The sequence below is a fragment of the Rhipicephalus sanguineus genome, chromosome 4 (assembly GCF_013339695.2).
Source record: "Rhipicephalus sanguineus isolate Rsan-2018 chromosome 4, BIME_Rsan_1.4, whole genome shotgun sequence".
Classification (NCBI taxonomy): Eukaryota; Metazoa; Arthropoda; class Arachnida; order Ixodida; family Ixodidae; genus Rhipicephalus; species Rhipicephalus sanguineus.
Genome location: NC_051179.1, coordinates 145,033,661 through 145,055,535, shown reverse-complemented (window position 1 = coordinate 145,055,535; position 21,875 = coordinate 145,033,661). Strand labels below are relative to the sequence as shown.

The 21,875-nt window shown below is 49.2% G+C and overlaps 1 pseudogene; it reads right to left on the bottom strand.

Annotated features, from left to right (window-relative positions):
* Positions 1 to 735: 735 nt before the first annotated feature.
* On the bottom strand, positions 736 to 2,375 carry LOC119391679 (son of sevenless homolog 2-like; annotated as a pseudogene).
* Between the last annotated feature and the right edge of the window lie 19,500 nt (positions 2,376 to 21,875).

Below are 21,875 nucleotides of genomic sequence, written 5' to 3'. Positions count from 1 at the left end.
AGACTTGTTTTCTCGCTAGGGACGTGTCCTGGACGATCCAGCCTTGACCTTCTGGGTCTCTTGCTCGGTGCAATGGTCCATTTAACTGTCCGGATTGTTTGCCAACTGCGTCGACGGCGCTTTTCGCTTGCCCCATACGAATCACCTCAACTTCCGATACGATCTCGTTCAGCACTTTGTCAAGGTCGTCGTCATCCCGCTTTTCTTTTTCTTTCTCTGCTCTTTCACCAGCCTCCTCTTCTCCTTCGGTTCATCCTCGTCACCTCCGGCCACACCATCTGCCACTGCCTCGCGCTCCGCAACGCCGTCTCGCCTCGCGTCATCCGACCTCGGCAGAAGTGGCGGAGATGGTGGAGACGCGTCGTTCTGTGGTGGGCCGTCGCGAGGAGGCCTGGTAGGGGACGTCTGAGAAGAAGGCTGCCCCGGTCGGTGATGAGGGATCACACGAAGAGGTGGAGGAGCTCCTCTTCTTGCGTGGGGGCAGCGGCGGTGGCGGTAGCAGATGTGGAAAATTGAAAAGCGGGGGTGGCGGAGGGGGGGTGACGGTGGCGCAGACGGGGTTGTCGCAGGAGACACGGCACCAATTAGAACAGGTGCAAACACACCTGAATCACTGTGTTGGACGTAGGAGGGCGTCAGTGGTGTGGAAAGGCTGGTTAGAGGCGTGGCGTCCTCTCCTTCCGAGGTTGGGGGTGCACCGCCCCAGTTATGCAACACCTGGTTACTTCCTGCCGATCACGTCAGCCGTGGCCCGATGCCTGGCAAGTTGAATGGAAGGGCAGGCCACTTAATTGCGCGGAAATTTGGGTGGCTGCTTGCAACCTCCAGGCTCTATCTGCAATGACTTGCTGTACAGGTAGTCTGTGAACTCCTCCTTCGTCATATCATCCTGTTCAGGTTTTCCAGGAAATGCCGTATGTACGGCTGGACGGTGAGGCAGTACGGCTGGTTCTGGTACTGCTGGATTTCGCGGGTGATCTCGGCCACCTTGCGGCGCTTGCTGAAGTTGACGAGGCCCTCGTGGCTGGGAAGGAAGTCCAGGTAGTCTTCCTCAATGTGCAGAATGTTCGTCAGGTACATGCCGAGGAAGGGCACGCAGGGTGGGTTGGTGGAGCGCAGCTTCTCCTGGTACTTGCGTCAGTGGTCCGAATACAGGTCGAAAGCCTCGTTCAGCGCATTTTTCAGGCTGCACTTGACACTGTTGAAAGTGTGCTTAAGCCGATGGACGCAGGCACTGGACATGGCACGAGACACGACGAAGACGACCGTGAAGTTGTTGAGCTCCTGCAGCACCAGCATCACCTCCAGCATGCGAAACACCACGACCAGCCGCTCCTCGTAGTTCTGTCTGCACCACGCCCCGCTCCAGCCAGGAGAAATTAGATGAGTGATGAATCATCTTGAGGAGATTTTACGACGTCTTGTGCTTGTCCTTCTTGGTCCAGGCAGCGTTCACCAGTTCGGACAGTTTCACAGCTCGGTATAGGTCAAGGTCAAACTCCAGCAGAATCAGCTGCCGTACTATTTCAACTGGGTGGAACGTCAGAATTTCAAATTTGTCCGGATTGCTGCACAGGTACCACTCGATGTCAGATAAGCTGTAGCTAAAGGTAATCTCCCGCGGTTCGTCCAAATGCTCGCTCCTTCGTCCGGCTGGCAGAAGGTGTGGAACGTGGTGAGAAAATTGCACATGAACATGGGGTCGGCGTACATGTGGTACGTCAGCCGCTCCACCAGCTTCATGAAGGTGGCGCCCTGGACGAGCGGCACACCCACGTTCTTCTCCTACAGGATCACCTGGGACTTGGAGTCCTCCAGTGAGAACCTGTACTTCTCGGGTAGCCGCAATGGATGTTTCTTCTCCTCGTCGGACAGGATGCTGTCCAGGGTTCGCTCCAGCCTCCTGCGCATGTTCAGCATGACAAGACTCGCCATCCAGTTGCTTTTCGCGGCGTTCTTGGCAAAGAGTACGATGTTCCGCCGCACAACACCGCGGGGAAGCGAGCGCCGATGTGACGATTTCTGCAGGGTAGCAAGGATTCCGTTCGTGCCCTACCTGAGCTGATACATACATCGATCGTTCTTGTAGTCCAAACAATCGTCGAACACATTTACGGCTGAGTTGCCGGCATTCCAGTGAGTAGCCCTCGGGCAGGCACGCGATCACTCATCTGACCCCAGGCCATCAACCGCCAATTTGTGGAACTGCGTGGGCGCTCACATCGGCTCCATCGGCGGCGGGTCATGTTCGGAAGAAGGTACGAACCCATGGCCTCTCATACTCAACAACGACTACTATGCATGGTCACTGGCGTGGTCATCCTCCCAAAACTGGCGCCCAACAAGGAGGACCCTACCCTTGCGGCCATGGCCATCGAGGCGACCCGGTAGTGCACGACCGGTGTTGACGGACGGTAACTTTTCGAGATGGCCTCGTCATCTTTGGAAGAGATCGCGGCCCTTCTCGCGCCCTTAGTGACTGCCGGCCGCGCGGTGGCCACGCGAGCATGCAGCCCGTGGCCGTGACGCCGCCGCTGGACGATCCAACATTTACTGGCCAGGACGCGATAGAATCGGTCGTCGATTTCATCGATGACCTTTCCACTTTCAGGACCGTTTGTGGCTTCTCGGTGGTTGACGTGCTCAAGCGGATCCTGCTTGTTGCCCTACGAGGGGCCATGCGAGTTGTCCTGCGAGGAAGAGGGGGAGTAGAGCGTGGACGGAGTCGAGTACTACGAGGAGGCCTACTCCTCCCCAAGACGACGAGTGGGACGAGGAGATGGAGTGCGTGAACGCTGATGACGCAGTTGTCCATAACGACGTGGGCAATGCCGAAGGTGCCGAGGACGGGAGACATCAAAGGCAGGAGTACCGTGCCGAAGAGAAAAGCGTGAACGAGTCCAACCGTGGGGACGGCACACGCAAGCAGCGCGGCGATGCTAGCCACGGAGGACGTGGTGCGGAGCAGACGGCACAGGGTCAGGCGGCGGCTACCACGGGCAGCAGAAACCGGCTACCCGCCACGAAGGACGAAGGCGAAGACGAGGAAGTGGTCACGCCGAAGCGGAGATGCTCCAAGCCTGCTACAAGGCACCCGCCACGGAGGAACACGCCAAGCGCAGCGCCCGAACCACATGAGTGGTCGACAGACTGTGCCGGCGCATGGTTGTGTGCGCCGCGTGCGGTCCGCCGTGGCCAAGGGTGATGGCTACCGCGTCGTCCATCCCAGTTTAACCAGAGGAGAGGTTCGCAGTATGAGAGCGGCGGCTGCGAGCGTGACGATAGAAGAAAACGATGGACACGGGCACGCTCGCAGCTCGCACTCAGCGGCCGCTGACGGGCAGGCGTGGTCGAGACTTGGGCGAGTAAACACGTGCCCCTGGGTGCCTCGGTCTCGTTCCTGAGGGTTCTGGGCTAGCCGCCTCCCAGAACCCTACAAGAGGAAACTGCCAGCCTTACTTCGTATAACAGTACAATGTTTTGCTACTGCATTCTTTGCTTCAGCCTTGCGGTGAAATTGATTTTTATTGCGATAGCAATTATATGGATACTCTCGGCTGATTTTAGCCGTCACCATCAGGCCCCGGATATGTATATGTATGTGTAATAAATGAAGGCGGCAAATAAAGATATTTCAGAAGAAAAAAATTCCAAAGCGCTCGACTTGGCTTTCGAACCTGCGACCCCTCGCTGCCTTAGACAATTACGTCATGCCTCATTCGTTCTCCAGAATATTAACGGCAGAATACAAACGCACGCGGCGTTGGGTGAAACGCACGGGACGCCACACGTGGCGAAATTAAAATTATGCGAGACGCGGGCCACGTTGCATCGTCGCCCGCGCTGCGTTTGCGTCGTATTGCTGGGGACCACGGTGTAAGAAAAATAATTTAGGTGTGGACACTCCGCCCGACGGCGCGTCCACATAATGTTCGCCTCTTTCCTCCTCTCGGCCCCCATGTCGCAGCGCCTCCCACGTAACCGCGGCCGGCGCATGTACTATAGAAGACGAGCTGCGTGCGAGCGTCCGTAACGGCGTTGCGCACGTGAGAAGTCAGCGAGCAGAAAGACTGCTCACGCGCTCTAAGCAAGACGCCGCGCTTTTACGTACGCAACGCTGTTAGAAACGCGGTATGCGTTCCTTGCTCTAGTTGCTAGCGTGCAGGTTAAAAAAATGCAATGAGGTGAAAAAAAATGAAGAAAAACGCGCGTTCGCCTCGTCGCAATAGGTTTCTTAAGCCCCCATGTCGCAGCGCCCCCCACGAAACTGCGGCCGGCGCATGTATTAAAGGCGAACATTATCTGGACGCGCTCTCCTTCGCGGCGGGCGGAGAGTGTCCACACCTAAATTATTTTTCTTACACCGTGCAGGGGACCCACGCTAGTTTTCCATTTTGGGGTTGTAGCGCCACGCCACTCCTGGCTAGTCCGCCAGGAAAAAAGAAGAGCGTCCGTGGCTCGTGGTGGCGCGAGCTACTGGGAACGCTTTGGCAATTGTAGACTTATGCCACAGGAGGGAAGAAACGACACGGCTGAACCAGAATCACAGTATATATATTATACCGAGAGCAGAATCATGAGGCTAAAATTACAGCGCAAACGAAGAAGACAAAGTGCCTTTGAGCTGTAATTTTAGCCTCAGGAATATGTACCAACTAGAGGCAAATGAAGATTTATCTTAGTGACCAGAATCGACGCCCGCAGGGAACGCGAGCCGTGGCACCTCACGTGCCACTGCCAAGCGCCGTCTTTATTTTCTTCTCTTGAGGTCGTGCGATCTGCGGTTTTGTTTGCCGCCAAAAGGAAGGCGCTGCAGGGTCTTGGGACAACGCGAGCGCAAACGTCCGAGAGTGGATTGCGTTCTGCGCATGCGTCCTGGCGGCTTGCAAATTTCTTGGGTCCCCAACTCGAAAACTGTCTAGTGTTTCGCCAGAGTTAGGATGTGCGCCTTCGACTTGTACTTTGACATACAGGGAGTGGTCGACCGTGCTCGCGCGTTTATCTCTTCAGGGGTAGTTTTGTATGTCTTGTGCTTTCACCGCAAAGTTTGCGCTGAAGCTATAGACCACACGAAGGTCACATTTCTCGCTGCAGTGGCCGCGTTATCGAAAGGAGTGATCTGATAGCTAGAAGAGCCAAAGTGGGGCTTAGCTGAAGCAACAACAATGACAATTCGCGTTCGTCCTATGTATACGCGTGCGTTCTTTTCGTGCCTCTTTGTGTTTGAGCAGCGCGCTGTAAGTGTCGAGCTGTGACAATTGTTAGTTCGCACTCGCCTTGTGTGCAGGGTGTGGGTACGAAATGTTTTTCGTTTGGGTTTTAGTTTCGTTTCACCGCAAAAAGTTCCGTTTCGTTTCTGTTCCGGAACGAAAAAAAAACGTTCCGTAACGGTTCGTAACGGTTTTTTTTTCTTTGTATAAAAAAAGAAAGTATGAAAAAGGTGAGGCAACTATTTAAAAAAACATTGGATTTGTGGTGTAGTTGCTTGCCCTCCTCTTAAGAAAGTGGGACAAGGGTAAAACACGTTCTTCAGAGGAGCGGAAGTAACTGTACCACGTATTCCTACCAACTAGCACAAACCACTATTCATTTCAAAGTCATAGTATTTATTTTCTCAAAGACAAATACAATTTTTTTTAGTTGGCTTAATTCTTTGTGTCAAGGGAGTGAACACGATCTCAGAAGCAGCACGTCATTGAGTGTACTCTCTGATGTGCGAGACCGCTGTTCTGATAAAAAGATGGCCAGGCCTGCGTGAAACACGCAGCAAGTCACAGCAAAAGCTAGAAGAGCGGACTTTGTAGAGCCCGTTGTTATCTCTTGGGGCAACTAATACAAGTAAACATGAGACGTACCCGCTACGTTATAAATCGTCGCAATTTTTTGAAGTAGACTATGCCATTTTTCTTCATTCTTCGGAGAATCGCGGTACCCGCTACACATCTGTAAGGCATTATCTGCACTTTGTGCTGTGGCTGATAATGAGGAATTATGGCTGAGCACTTTGCAGTGGGTGGGAAGGAGTGTTGCGGAATGGGCGCCTCCATTCGATTCCAATTCCATTCCGGGGAATTAGAACTTGCCGTAATTCCATTCCTTTCAATTCTTCGGAATGAAAAAAAAACTTAGCCCATTGGCACTCAGGGAATGGCCTGGCTGTCCGATTCCATTCCTGTTTTCCTGAATGTAGGAAAGGCATCTTGATAATTTTATCGAGTTAAGAAGAATGAACGCCCCCTAAAGCTGATGTCATCAAATGCATTAAGAACTGCAAAAGTACGCAAAACACGTTGCCAAGGTCGAGGAATAGTAGCTTGGTGACATATCTCGTGTCGTACAACCACCCTACTAATTCCCATAGGGGCAGTTCTCCCGCTACCGAGAGTATTTGCGTGGTCAACATGTTTGAACGAATGGTGGTGTTTCAATGTTGTTTAAGCTTAAATCTGTTAATGCTAAAATGACGACATAGCGTATTTTTATGCTGACAAAAGCGCCTTTGCATCGAATACGGAACACTGGGCCGCACTGCCCGTCAGCACTCGCGCTTGTCAAGCGCGCCTCGCAAGCATGGAGGGGGTGAGGAGAACTTTCTGTGTTCGCCTGTGCTCATGTATGCAATGGCTTTCTTGTCGCAAAGGTTATTTACGTGTCTCAGGTACTAAACTGCTCGTGAGATAACGATCAGTCTGTGCATAGAGTATTCGCCATTTTCGGGTGGGGGTATCAATGGGAACCAACGCGCAGAGGTAATTTGTTTCTCCCTTCAGTATCTGCTAGGATAATGCATTTGTTTGTACACTAACTTATGCCTCCGTTTGTAGTAGGCGCGTTGCTTATAAATGTACCGTGCTTGTAATCAGCTAAGCCATTTTAAAAATACTGCTTTAGTGTTAACTTGCGAGGCTCTGACTTACTAACGTTTGAAGCTTGAAAAACAGCACGTATACGAAAACGTCCTCTATTTTCGGAAAAAGACGTAATTCCATTCCCATTCTATTCCTCCGAGCGTTGTCCCCATTCCATTCCGGGGTCGTGAAAATGTGGAATGATTCCGGAGTCATTCCAATTCAGGAGTGGTAACTCCGCAACACTGGTGGGAAGCATTAAACCACACACTCTTTGCGCTATTAGCATTGTGTGATGACTGGTTGTTATTTTACTCTTCTGCCACGCTATATTACATATGTTAACGCGATTCCTTGCCCGACATGACGCCTGTGTAGAGTATTTTTGCGATGGAGTTATAAGCACGAGCGTGACACTGTGGTGGAAGAGCCGACTGCCACGCAGAGGGCCCGGATCCTAGAAATTTGTTTCTCATTTATATTTTTCCTTATACCACGCGATAGCGGTCACGTACACCGGCGGCCGCGGACAACTATGGAGCCAAAATCGGCTGTTGTGATCTCATAACAGCTTTCACTGTAACAAACTTCAGCGCCGACAATGCCCTTTCCACTTTGGCCTGCTTGACAGGCGCGCAAAAGTCCACTTACGTTAATATAAACATCTCTGCTTGCCACTGTTCTCGTTTTTCGCACAATTTCAACATATCTTTGCTTTGGATTTCCTGTCTGAGGTACGCGCTAATACTATACCCTGAGATATGCTCATATTGCATGAGCTCAGTTGTTCCGGATTGCGAAATTTTCTCGTGAACCGAAAAACGATTGAAAAAATTTCGGTTTCACTCCGGAACGAAATAATAAATAACGTATCGGTTACGTTTTTGTCCCGGTCAAAAATATCGTTTTTTTTTCGTTTTTCGTTTTTTGTTTTCGTTCCGTTCCGACACTCTGCTTGTGTGTTTTCTTTTCCTGCGTCCTTTGTGCTTGACCAGCTCGCAGCAAGTTTCTAGCTGCATGCTGCTCTTCCTGTGACATTCCAATTTCTTGCTATCGCATTCATTGCTTCGCCTTTGAAGCGAAACTGTGACTTTTTTTTTACACGAAAGTGTTTTATGCCGGGGTCCACCAAGTTTTTCATGACCTATTTCCGTCACGGAAATACGTCAGCAAAATGAACGCCATCAAATGGCAAAGAAAAACACTATAGGAAAAAGTTTCATTGACAGGAGTCGAACACATGACCTCTCGGTCCGCGACGATGGCTGGCGGACGTTTAACCAACTGAGCTACCGCCAAACACATAACAGAGGCTACTTGAACGCAGCTTTCATCTTTCACACTTTCCTCTCACAGTCCTCTTGCATGGATGGATGGGTGGATGCTATGAGCGTCCCCGTTATAACGGGGTGGTGACGTGTGTGCCACAAGGCTCGAAAAAAAAAACGCGCTGTTGCTGCAACCGTCCCATTCCGCGCGTTTCCAATAGAAGTGTAATTTCGTTTAACACACCGCAAGGTAGTGGCTGTAGCCCAAGCCCCATTCATAGCATCCATCCATATTGCCGCGAGTCTTATATTTCATGAGTGTAAGCTTCACCCACAAAGACTGTGGGCAACGCGCTGCGCAGGCCTCGCCGTGATGTGTAGGAAGCTTCGCGATTGTTTTGGAACAATCTGTTAAGATTGCGCGCCGCACGAGAATGTTCCAGCTTTGTCGAGAGATAACGCCGCCACCTGCGATATCGCTGGAAAGTTCGATAGCGCCTGTATAAAAGCCGATGCGCTTGACTGCTTGTCAGGTGATCGACGGACGACGCCCTGTTCGCCGCTATCATTGTACAGCGTGTATTGCTGTAGTTCTAGTTCTCATTTTCCCGGCCACAAGTTCGGCCAAATAAACAGTTTCAATCTGCAAACGCCGTCTGCTGTCTTCGTCGACGTCACGACCACGTGACAATATCGAAAAATAGCTCTCCGACGCTCGCCTGGCTGTCGTACCGCGTTCCGCGCTTGCCCTGCGAGAATTAACTGTCAGGCTAGAGGGAAGACGCGACGCGCGTAGCGTTTCTCTTCGCGTTTCACGACGCTTTTTAGGAGTGAATATCGAGCATTAGTGTTCATTAGTTGCTTGTTTGCCATATTTGCGCGGAATTCACCATATGCGCTGTCCACGTATACGTTAAGAACACTGTAAAAAATATTTTGTGAAAAAAACAAATTGTCTGGCAGCTCTCTTGCCACAAAGTTTCTGCAAAGCTATGTTTTCTATTTTGAAGTTTTCTGCGTTTTAACAGATTTTTTTCGTTTTACTTTACAGAAGTTTTCTGCATAAACAGAATGTTCAGTTTCCAAGTGTTTTGTGTTTGTCTTGATTCTGTTATTTCACTGTTATTTTCTCTTTTACAGTACAGAAATTTGATGTTTAAAAACATGTTTCACTTTTCAGACACTGAAAAAAACTGTTTTCTGTTTTCATTTTTCCGTTATTTCGCTAATAGTGTCCGTTTTCGTTTACAGAAACGTTATCTGTAAGTAGAAGTTCGGATATCGAGGAACAAAGGCTGTGTTTTCTGTTACTGCCTTCCTGCTATTTCATTACTGCATTTTAATTCGGGAACATAATTTTTTATGCATAAAGATCAGCTTATATATATTGTCATAGAAAAACATTTCCTCAGTACTAAAAAGTAGTTATGTCACTTGTACAAGCGATACGCAAAAATATTTTGTTTAGCCAAATGCAATGGCAAAAATACCACTATATTGCGTTTGCATATTCCAAATATATTCCGAATTTTAAAATAATACCTGGGGTTTTACGAGCCAAAACCAGGATATGATTATGAGGCCCATCATAGTGGAGAGCTTCCGAAATTTCGACCATCTGGTGTTTCTAACGTGGGCTGATGTCGCACAGTACACGGGCCTCTAGCATTTCGCCTCCGTCGAAATCCGACCACCACGGCCGGGGTCGGACCCGCGACTTTCGGGTAAGCAGCCGAGCACCGGAGCCACTGTACTACCCCAGCGGACATCGTGAACTTCTTGGAGCTACACCCGCGAGGTGTTGCTTCCAGCACTCTAGCAAATAACGCAATAAAAACAGGCACGTTTCAGTAGATCCTCCTTTCATGATAAAAGAAAGAAATCTTTAAAGCAGCTTCAAAATAATGAAAACTGCGTACATGTTGTCACCGTAGATTCAAACTGGTTTGGAAAATGTGTAGATATACCGTATTTACTCGAATCTAGGCCGACGCCGATTATAAGCCGGCCCGCGAAATGCGCAAGGCCAGAAATAAAAAGCTTAATCATTGTACTCGAATCTAAGCCGACCCCCCCCCCCCCCCCACTTTCGCACATTTTTTCGAAAAAAAAAATCGGCTTAGATTCAAGTAAATACGGTATATTCATAATGACACTGCAAATTTTTCGTTGAAACACTTAGCATTCATAGTCTCGCAGAGCTAACTTGGTCATTTGTGGTGTGAGGCAGCGCTGCTTCCTTGACTTCTCGACCTTGCTCCCTCTGTCAGTGTTGAATGCGGCGGCTGCCCTAAAAACGAATAATGATATTTTTATGTGCACCAGGCTGTTGCATGATTATGCTGAACATAATTGGCCTCACTGAGAACAACATTGATTATGTTGGTAGAGCGCTCAAGAAACCCTCGCATTGCCTCTTTAAGGTGTGCTGTGTGGAATCAGTTAAAAGAAAAAAAAAACCTGATGATCCAGATGGAGATTCAATTCTATAAAAGTACATCATGGTTCATACAATGTCATTTATTGCAATGTAAGGACTTGAAAGGAAATAATGCTCCTCACAGAGCAAGGTTCCTGTGCTTTTAAACACTCACCCAAATACAGTAAGGGCTCATTAATTCGGATTTCACGGGTCCGGAAAAAACGTCTGAATTAACCGAGTGCAAAATTATCGAGAGTATCAAGAAAACATAAACAAATGACTATTATATCAATGCGTTTTCTTTTTCTTGATGAATGTGCAAGTCCAGTACCTATTTTGCATAAGAGTAAAAGCCACGATTCCTGTCATTAAGTTCATCGTTCACAATGAGACCGCGGCCCAAGACCCCTTGTATTAAGCCGAAACGTTTTCTCAACCCATCCCTTATTACGTACCTCCGCGAGCAACACCACCACGCCCACGTGATGATCATTTTGTCACCGTAAAATTCGCCGGCAACTGATCGTTTGTCCATCGGAATGTAACAAGCGAGTTTTATGTCAACTTGCGGAGTGCCGCTGAAGGTCCTCGTCTTCAACAGCTTCCACCATGTATGAGCTTTGTGACACTGTGCGCGCATAGCCCAAAGTCAGAACAAAGATACCATGCTTATAAACAAAACAAAGGTGTTATTAAACAATGCATGTGCTTGCTGGGACCAGAAAACACCTCCGAGCCTATCCTATTTTTATAAGTGCACACGCATGATTGCATGGTAGGCACTATTGGTTTCACAATTTAGATCTGCTAAAAACTGCACTGAAACAAATGCAGCGCGATAGACCCGGACAAAGTGGATGACGGTACACCGCGGGCACAATTTTCACCACGGATTTTATGGCATTGCACCAGACAATCAGGTAAAGGACATACTCATCCTAAAGCGCATGCGTGCACATGTTCTCCATTGCAAACAATAAGAGATATGAAAAAGTCGTGTGTAGCTATATATGCGAAATAAACTTATAGGCGTGTCGCTGATGCAATCTGTGCCTATTTTGCTTACAGGGAATTCTCGCTTGACCGCGCCATTCCTCGTCGGTCCTTTGTTTATTGTGCCTCTTTCTCTTTCTGCGTTGTGCTCACAAATATGGTGTACCAACTAGCCCGGACACACACCTTGCTCCGGCAGTAGAACTGCATAAAAAAGTGCTAGCTCTATATACTATCATTATTTAAAATCTTTTATGACAGCTCAGAATTCCCGTAGACAGTTTTACACTTAAGCTGAACATTTCTATTTGGTCATTACTTCCATCAGAATCCTCACTGGCTTAGCCAAATGGGAGTGTAGTATCAGATATTGGAAATTCCCCAGTACTTGTCTACTTTTGTACTATCTAATGTGGCTTGATCTAAGTTAGTTGCATGAATCTTGTCCAAAAAGTCAGAAAAATCAGATTAAGTTTTACCTTTGTGTGAACTCCAGGGTTAGGCTGACCTCCTTGCGGTATTCAATAGTAAAGGCGAAGTGTGTAAAGAACATCAACTTGAATGCCTGGCACCGTGTGGTGGATTTGATCACAGCATGGGTATCAATACAGATGGTAAATGCCCCGGCAGTCAGAAAGTTTTCTCCTGGAACAAAATATTTACTGTTTAGAAATATTCAGCAATATATTGCAAGTATCCATAGAAATACCTTTGCCAATGATGAAAGGGGAGCACGGCACATCTTCGACGTTATCTTCACTTGTACTTGCCTGCAATGATAAATGTTATGAAGTTAATTATGCGATAAGTAGCCATTAAAACTCCTGTACCCTGGAGTTAGAACAAGCGTACGAAGACAATTAGAAAGTTAGACAATATTTTTTATCGAACTACATATATTGCAGATGTGATATAAAATGAAAATAAATAAATGCTCTCTATAATAGAAGGTAAATTAAAGCAGCGAACAATTTGAGGAGCAGGCCACTGTCCAATAATCCTCTTACCTTGTGGTAGCTCGAGATGCAGCACCACCTTAGGGCACTATAGCATCAGTGCCAACTTAGTGTGATCCATTATGTTGTGCCTTAGCGCCGGTAATTTGGGCTTCCATGACACACAACGATATAAATCCTTTTGGACTCTTCGTTTTCTTTACAGTCCTAGTTTCGTCCTCGGTATCTCGTAGCACTAGCTCAGAGAAGCAATTCTCGGAACACTTTTCTGTACTGTTCCAATGGGCACTTCATGCAGAATGCATTCATGTTTTTGTGCAGTGCGGCACACTTCATGAAACGTGGCACAGTTGTCTTGGTGGTACCACAGAGACTGCAGACATGCATCGCTGAAATAAATAAAAAGCTGTAATTACCAAAAGAAATAGAAAAGTCTGTTATAACGGTAAGCACTTCTGTAAAGCTATAAAAAGAAAGGAAAGGAGGCTAATGCCTGACTGTAACAAACATTTTTGCCAATTCAGAGAGTAACATTAAATGCTATAACTAATTGAAACGTATTCCTAATGCTTTCAAAAAGCCTTTAAAGGCATTCGCATTTGCACGGACGTGAGGCTATAAGCATGCAGACGAATAACACCTGAGCACGTGGGCGCGCTCAGTGAACTTCCATTGCAGAAAGTGTTTACGCAAGGAATCGACAATGCATGCGCAATGACGTTCGCAATGACGTTTGCTTCGCGTCGACTATTTCATTATTTGAGCTAGCGAGCCACCAAGTTGCTATTTCCGTCAAACTTTTTCGTTACCAGGAATCCATTTATAAAGGGCACGTGCTGCGTAAATTTGTCCAATGATCTGTATCAATCTGGGAAAACTTGCCACCTGAGATGGAGCAAAATGTCCTTCGTTTTATGAAAAGCAGAGTGTCAATTGGTTTTTATTTTTACTGAAAAACTCGTTCGAGTTGGGCTAAGCCATTGGTCCAGAAGACGAGTTGCACCTGCCTGCAGGGCCGTAGCCAGAAATTCTTTTCGGCGGAGGGGTTCAACCGCTCTTTATGTATGTTCGTGCGTGCATATTCAAACATGCAAAACCTAACAATTAATTGGGGGGGGGGGGGGTTGAGCCCTCACCCTGGTACGCCAATTCCTGACTATTACGTGCTGTAAACTACAATGCATGAAATTTGCTTCTCCGCAAAAGAGCAACACAATACATATGTTCAAGATCTACAGAATATTGTAAATGTTTACAAATCGCAGAACATTTCTAATGAGCAATTCGCTTCATTCAAGGAGTGATGCGCTTAAAGGAGTAGATGTTATTTTTTCAGTGATAATATTAGCGTAATTACAGTTTGTTTCGCATGGCGTCATTTGGCAGGAAATAGCGCCGTCAAATAAACAAAGCACATCTGTCGCGGTAGCATAGCTGGCTAAACACACAGACCAATCCGTCATATGCCAGTCGTCTGAGCAGTTCGGGAGCCGCTGTTATGTGCCAAGCTGCTCTTTTTGTAGCCTACATGTCAATAGGGCGGAGGTGTACAACGGATGTCCTTCTAAACCTGTCGACCAAAACGTGCGCACGTCTTTTTTTTTTTTTTCAGACGCCCTAAACCTCACGCGCGACAGAACGTGCGCCTCACAGAGCTAAAAAATTTCGCGTTCAGCGACGAACACATCTCGTAACTTGGTTGCGTTATTCAAAAGTTGTATCGGTACTTTTATTCGACGATGGAAGTCTAATAACTACTGCCGCCAAGCACTGGTGAACAAAACGGGCGAGAGCCAACGAAATATTCATTCGCCCTTCAATACGCCACTAAAAACAAAGTCCGCCTCTCCGGAAACCGGGATTCTTTAACGGTAGTCACGATCGATGTCCACAATAAGCCTTCACGAACGCCTAGAACAGCGGCGTCGGCATTGGTGCTCCACTGAGAGATCACATGTGGCATGTGCCACGACTCACCGCCTGTACTACGAGCGCACTTGAGCCCACTTTCCAGAGGTGTTCACGGCTTCACGCCGTTGCGTGTAAACCACGGATAACACACGCGTATCTAACATGAGCTCCAGCAGGGATCACGCCAATCCGAAACGCGCCGAGTTTCTCCTACCGAGGAGAAGACGTGCTCCACCGCAACTCAGGCGGAATGCGATGACGCAAGGAAGCGCGTGTACACGTCAAGCCCGTGTTCCATTGGCTAGTCACTCAAGGTATCAGTTTACCGAGTGGATGTGCCCCACACGTCCATTCGGTAAACTAGGTTTACCTAGGTTATCTATCTTCCGCCAGGAACTTAATGCTTCGTAAGGAAGGTCATCCAATGATACTACGCCCAGAAGCTATGCGTTCGCACGTTCCCGCCAGCAACGTTCAAAATACATAGCATTATGCAACCAAGCAGACCTTATCATGCAATGACCACTACAAAACACAAAACGCCGGTCACCAAGCCACAACGTCATTGCTCAGGGCCATGTTCACTATGCAGGAGAAAGCTACCTATTACACGTAGGTATACACACAAAAAAGCAACGTTCGCACTTTCATTTAAAAAAGAGAATTATATAACGTCGCTCGGTTAGCTGAGCTGAGTTATACGCACTTCATTAGTTTTTAGAGAAAGTCGGGCCAAGCTACAAGAAAAAGATACGTGCAGAAACACAGAATACACAGGTTTTATGTAATAAAGAAACAAAGCGGGCAAGGTGAACAAATACCTCTCATTATTCTGCACAGCGAAACCTCATTAATGACTGCGCGCAGAGAACGCACATGAAGTGTGCGACGAACGCTGTAGTAAGCGCTCTGCAACTGTCCAAGTACAAAAATTCGCATACTTTGACGCACGCTGCCGCTACCAGCAAAGAAATAAATGTGGTACAACAGCAGGCGTTCCCTCAAGCACCACTTACAAAGCCTCATCAGTATTTCTACCAAAGCATGGCAGGAATTCCGGCTCTCGCACAACGTTGTGGTCGCGCGCGCTGCCGACGCAAAGCTGAATTAGAAACTACGCGAGAGCGAATTTCGAAAGCGGGCAGGCATAACAACGAGACCTTGCTGTAAGGAACTCTAGTTAGAAGCAAACCACCCACCTTTCAATGACAGACGCACAAAAAGCAGGAGCAGGAGGGTGCCGTAGCCGCGCTTTACACTGCAGCCGTGCGTAGCCGCGCTTCGACGTGAGCGGTAGCCATCTTGTAAATGTAGGGGCCCGCGAGGAATGAACGTAGAGCCGCAGAAAAGGCTCTGAAAGCTCTGAAAAGGGACCGGTCGGTAGACGATGATTCTAGGCGTTCGATGATAGTACGCAAGGACGCATCACGGCGTTGCTCGTCGCCGATGTTTGTTAGTAAGGAAAGTGAAAAGACGCAAGCGTCGGCGTCGGTGTCAGAGATGGTGCTCGATTCATCGACCGGGTAGCGAGACAGGCAGTCTGCGTCCTGGTGTAGGCGGCCCGACTTGTACGTCACTGTGTAGCTATATTCTTGGAGTCGCAGAGCCCAGCGACCAAGACGGCCAGTAGGATCCTTTAGTGACGAAAGCCAACAGAGCGCATGATGGTCCGTTATTACAGAAAAGTGCGTGCCATATAAATATGGGCGGAACTTCAAGACTGCCCAGACAAGAGCAAGGCATTCACGCTCTGTAATGGAATAGTTGCGCTCGGCAGCTGTAAGGAGGCGGCTGGCGTACGCGATAACGCGGTTGTGTCCCTGTTGTCGTTGGGCTAGGACGGCTCCGATCCCGTGACCACTAGCATCGGTTCGGACCTCCGTCGCAGCGGACGGATCGAAGTGGGCCAATATAGGCGGCGTTGTCAAAAGTGTGACGAGGCGAGAAAAAGCGGCGGTTTGAGCGGGACCCCACGTAAAAGGCACGTCTTTCTTCAGAAGTTCAGTGAGTGGTCGAGCGATTGTTGCAAAATCTTCCACGAACCTTCTGAAGTAGGAACAGAGTCCCACAAAACTCCGGACGTCTTTGGCTGATTGGGGTACAGGAAAGCTCGTGACTGCACGAATTTTCTCTGGGTCCGGCTGCACACCTGAAGCATCGACGAGGTGGCCCAAGACTGTAATCTGCCGGCGACCGAAGTGGCACTTCGACGAATTCAATTGGAGGCCAGCTTTGCGGAAGACGTCAAGAATAGCTGCCAAACGCCGAAGGTGGGTTTCAAATGTAGGCGAATATACAAGGACATCGTCGAGGTAACAAAGGCAGGTTGTCCATTTGAATCCTTGTAGCAGAGAGTCCATCATACGCTCGAACGTGGCTGGGGCGTTGCACAGACCGAACGGCATAACCTTGAAGTGGTAGAGGCCATCGGGAGTTACAAACGCAGTCTTTTCTTGGTCTTTCTCGTCCATAGCAATCTGCCAGTAGCCAGAGCGTAGGTCTATTGAAGAAAAGTAGCGCGCGCCGTGTAGGCAATCAAGAGCGTCGTCAATTCGGGGCAAAGGGTAAACGTCCTTTTTCGTAATTCGATTAAGATGGCGGTAATCAACGCAGAAGCGCCATGTGTCGTCTTTCTTTTTAACCAGCACGACGGGAGACGCCCAAGGGCTCGACGAGGGTTCAATAATGCCTCTGGCTAGCATCTTGTTCACTTCTTGTTGAATGACCGTGCGCTCTGCGGCAGACACCCGATATGGTCGGCGGTGAATGGGAAGAGAATCACCGGTGTTTATGCGGTGCTTTACAACAGAAGTCTGGCCTAGTGGTCGATTATCGACGTCAAAGATGTCGCGGTAAGAAGCCAAAAGGCGGCTTAGAGCGGCTGATTGCTCAGGTTCGAGGTCCGGGGCTATCACGTGACGTAATTTCATGTCGAGGCGTGTGGTATCCGGCGGGCGACAAGGAACATCTGAGCACACGTCCGCAGCGAAAATGGTGACGTGGTCATCTGATAATGATCGGAGCGTGGCGACTGAGATGCCTTGGGGTAGCACTTGCTTCGTGAAGCCGAAATTTACAACAGGGAGATGTATCCGGTTAGCGGCTACGGTGACAACGCAGTGTGGTACAGTGATGTCGCGCGCCAGAAGGACATCAGCAATAGGCGTGACGACATAGTCCCCGTCAAGCACCGGTGAAGACGTTGCCATTTCGACGAATGTCAGGGCTTTAGGCGGCATGCGAATAAATTCTGTGGTACAAAGGCTGTTCTGGAGCATGGGGCTAGTATCGGGCAGAAGAGGAAGTTCCAAGCAAAGAGTACCGGCAGAACAGTCAATCAGGGCAGAATGTGTCGAGAAGAAGTCCATCCCTAAGATGAGGTCGTGAGGGCAACTGGTGAGCACGGTAAAGAGGACGGGAACGTGGCGGCCGGCAATGCTTATTCGAGCGGTACACATTCCTGTGACGGCAACAGTACCGCCATCGGCGACGCGTACGGCTTTAGTTGTAGCAGGCGTGAGTACTTTCTTAAAGGGCCCCTCACCAGGTTTGATAATTTTGAGCTAACAAGCGCAACGCATACACTGGGCGTTCACGATCACGTCTGCCAAAATTTGCAACGCTACGCGCCGCGGAAATGGGTCACATTTCAAGGTGAACGCTGCTTGCCCTTCCTCTCGCTGGCGCGCGCTTTAGAGAATGAGGGGATGACGTACATGAGAAAATGGCCCTACGTGGATGGTAGTGCTGTGACGTCGCTCCTCTACGTAGACGACTGTGCTCTGACGTTGCCAACAGTAGCACGTGACGCTGCGATAATTATTTGACACATGTGTGGTTTGTGTAATTTTTTGCTTGAATAGAATAATAAAACTTGAGAGAAATAATGAGACACACAAAGAGAATGTGTGCGTCTTTTTCATTTTTATTCGTGAACTTGCAGCGAGATGCGGGGCTAATGTGCCTCCCTTTCCCGTGCGTTCGTGTCCCCGCGGTTAGCGCATCGAGCAGACGCCAGCCCTGGAAACGAAAGTAATGTTCTGGCGCGTTCGAGCACTCATTATGCTCATTTATTCTACCGCGTCCAAGTAAACGTTAATGCAGCATTGGCTCATGGTACCGCCACTCTCGTGCCCGTACAAATGTCTCTACTTTCATGCCCGTCCCGCAGAAACAGGCAGTACACCACAGAGAACGCCGACAAAACGCCCACGGCCGCTACATAAAAAAAAAAAGGTAGCGGTCGTGCAACGCCTCTCGTGTGCTCGGGCTGGGTCGGGCACGTCATGCGCACGTGACCATGCATGCGCACGACGTGTTCATGCATATGTGTCAAGTGAAGAGGGCAGGGAAGGGATTTGGCTTGCTAAGGCTACACGGGGCGAGTGGCAAGGGTTTGAAACTCGCCTCCTCGCATCATGATTTCGCGCCGCTACAAATTATTGTTTTTCTGAGCTCGTAACGAACTGATTTGAAAAATTCTTGCGGCATACTGCTCTTCATTCGGCACACAACAACTTTCGGCGTCTAACTAAAATTTGCTATGTGGCCTGGTGAGGGGCCCTTTAAGTCGACGGCAGAGATGCGCACTGATGATAGACACCTGAGCTCCAGTATCAATTAACGCTGTCATAGAAATACCGTCCACTTGCAGATCAATTAAGTTCGTGTTCGTAGGGAGCGTCAACGGAGGATTTGGTTCAGACGAAAATGATGCAGCACTACCTCCAGGAGCTGCACGACCTAGTTTTCCGTCCGGGACGAGACGTAGTTCGGCGGCGATGAATAGCGGCGTGGTTGAGGCGACGGGGAACGACGGCGTTGGGGCGACGGTGACCGAGCAGTAGGGCGGCTGTTGGGTGCGTCAGAGGCAGCGTACGTACGGCTGGGCGGATACCGGTGAGGTGCAGCGTATGGGTGAGAAGGCGACGAGAAATGGCCCCAATAAGGCGGCGTCCAGGTGGTTCGGCAGTGACGGGAGACGTGACCCACCCGGTGGCAGCGGAAGCAGATGGGCTTGTCGTCGGGAGTTCTCCATTCCGATGGGTTGCGGGATCTTGGAGGGAAATAGGAGTCGTTGCGGGGTGCACTCGTTGGCGTCGGTCGGTATTCGGGTCGAGAGACGGAGCAGGCGACAGGGAAACCGAGATTGGCAATTTCTTGACGCACGACGGCCTGAATAACAGAGACCGTGGGGGGTGCTTGGACAGCGGCTTGGTCGAAGGGAGGTGTGTGGAAGGGCGCTGGACTTGCCGCTTCAAGCTCCCGTCGAACGATGCGCGTCACATTCTCCTCAAAGGGTGGTGTGGCGCCGAGATCGGAGCACGTTGATGTGACAGCCGTGTTCGGTAGCCGAGCGAATTGAGGCAGTACGCGGCGGCTTTTCGCCCTTTCGAAGCGGCGGCATTCCTTAATGATGAGGTCGATGGTCGACACATTTGTGTAGACGAGCAAATTGAAGGCGTCGTCCGCGATGCCTTTGAGTACGTGGCCCACCTTGTCAACCTCGGACATTTGTTCGTCCACTTTTCGGCACAGCGCGAGTACGTCCTGAATGTACGAGACGTACGACTCGGTCGATGACTGGACACGGGTGGCAAGTTCTTTTCGTGCTGTCATTTGGCGACCGGACGGGTCCCCAAAGATGTCGCGTAGTCGCTCCTTGAAAATGTCCCAGCTGGTGAGCTCGGTCTCATGGGTCTCGAACCAGACACGCGGGGTGCCTCCCAAGTAGAAGATTACGTTGGCAAGCATCATGGTGGGGTCCCATCGGTGAGTTTGGCTAACACGCTCGTACATGCTGAGCCAGTAGTCAACGTCAAGGCCAGCTTGGGCGGAAAATGTACCGGGGTCGCGGGGGTGGGACACCGTAAGGTACGTTGTGGTGGGCGCCGCAGCTGGAGACCGAGACGAGCTGTTGTCAGTGGTAGCCATGGCCGGAAACTGGACGGTGAGGCCGCTGCGAAGCTTCGTGGTGAGGACGGGGAACGTTCCACCTCCACCAAATGTTACGTGAATGAAGACTCGGTAGACTGTAGTCCGTAGATTATCTACACGATATATTTACAGGAGTGGTTGCAGCGCTGACCGGTTCAGCCAAGAGCCCGAGGGGAGAGAGATCTTCCTTCCCTTCGTCCGGCGCACACGCGCATGGTGCAAGGGGCTGGCAGTATGCATGTAGCAATATTAATCAATCAAAATAGCATTGTACGAGAAACCAGAAAAACATGAAATGTTATTTCATGGACATTTGTAACCTTTCAGGTATTTAAAACTGTGGAGGTTCAATTTTGAGTCGTTTGTTTTGCTGAAGATCACGAGTAACAGAAAATTTCGGTTTCTCGTTTTAACAGATTTCCTTCATGGCACATTTACAGAAAGTTTCTTTCGCGGTACAGAAATTTCATGTATTTTATCTGTAAATTTACAACTATTTTTTACAGTGAACGTCAGCTACAGCAAGGGTTAAATGATGATCATGGGCGCTAGTCGTCGGTATGGAGATGTGCCACTAGGCGTCAACGTGAGTGCGTCCACATCAGGCGGTACATCTGCCAAACAACAATAGACATTATACAAACTCTGATATACCAATGCACTAAAGCAATCAACTACTTCTGTGACGACACGTTTCACTTTCGTGTTATTAAAGCGAGAAAACAACACTGCATAGCTTTCTTGCACTCCTGAGTACGCCAACGCTAACATGCAACAAACAGAATCCTTCCATGATGATTTCTTGGGGAGAAGGATGAAGGAAGGATGCTGTACAAAAGCACAAGCTTAGAAAACTGGCTCCCAAGATAATCTGTCAAGTGCGATCGCAAAATTGCTGCCTGCGCTCAAAATCCATATGACCAATAGTCATTCGTCACTGGGGTCCTTATTTCGCTTTACTTGGATGTAACTTTAGAATTTCGGTAGCACTATCGTATTTTAGCTTTACCAAGCATTGCTCCATGTGCGCCACCAGCGCTTGTAGACGGCACTTCATCTGTCTGCGAAGTGCTTAGTCGCGTGTATGAGGGACGGCCACGCCAAGCGCTTGCTCGCAGTGTCTGAGATGCCGACGTGTCGCGGGCTTGATCGTACAGTTCGAGGCGCCGACGATGCGCGAAGTCGACATATCTGCGCTTCTGAACAGTCGGTGAACGATGTGCTTCGTCATGTACAAGCGTCCTTTTTCCATTGATGCGTTTTTTACTTGCACTAAGCACTAGTCATCGGTGACGAACATGGCGAGTATGACCAGCGCCTGCATGAGATCTCTAATATTCTCAGCAGTACCCAAGTAGAGCTGCAAATTACCCGTGATTTGCGTCACGTGCGTGGTACTTTGTAGCTGCACAAAATGCGACAGCCCGCATTCGGAAAAATGCAATGATTGCCGGTGAGCATTTAGAAGTGCGGGTCAATATCAACTATGAATACCAAGGTATAGATCACCTCCGCGGTCTTTCAGCAAGGGATCATCAAA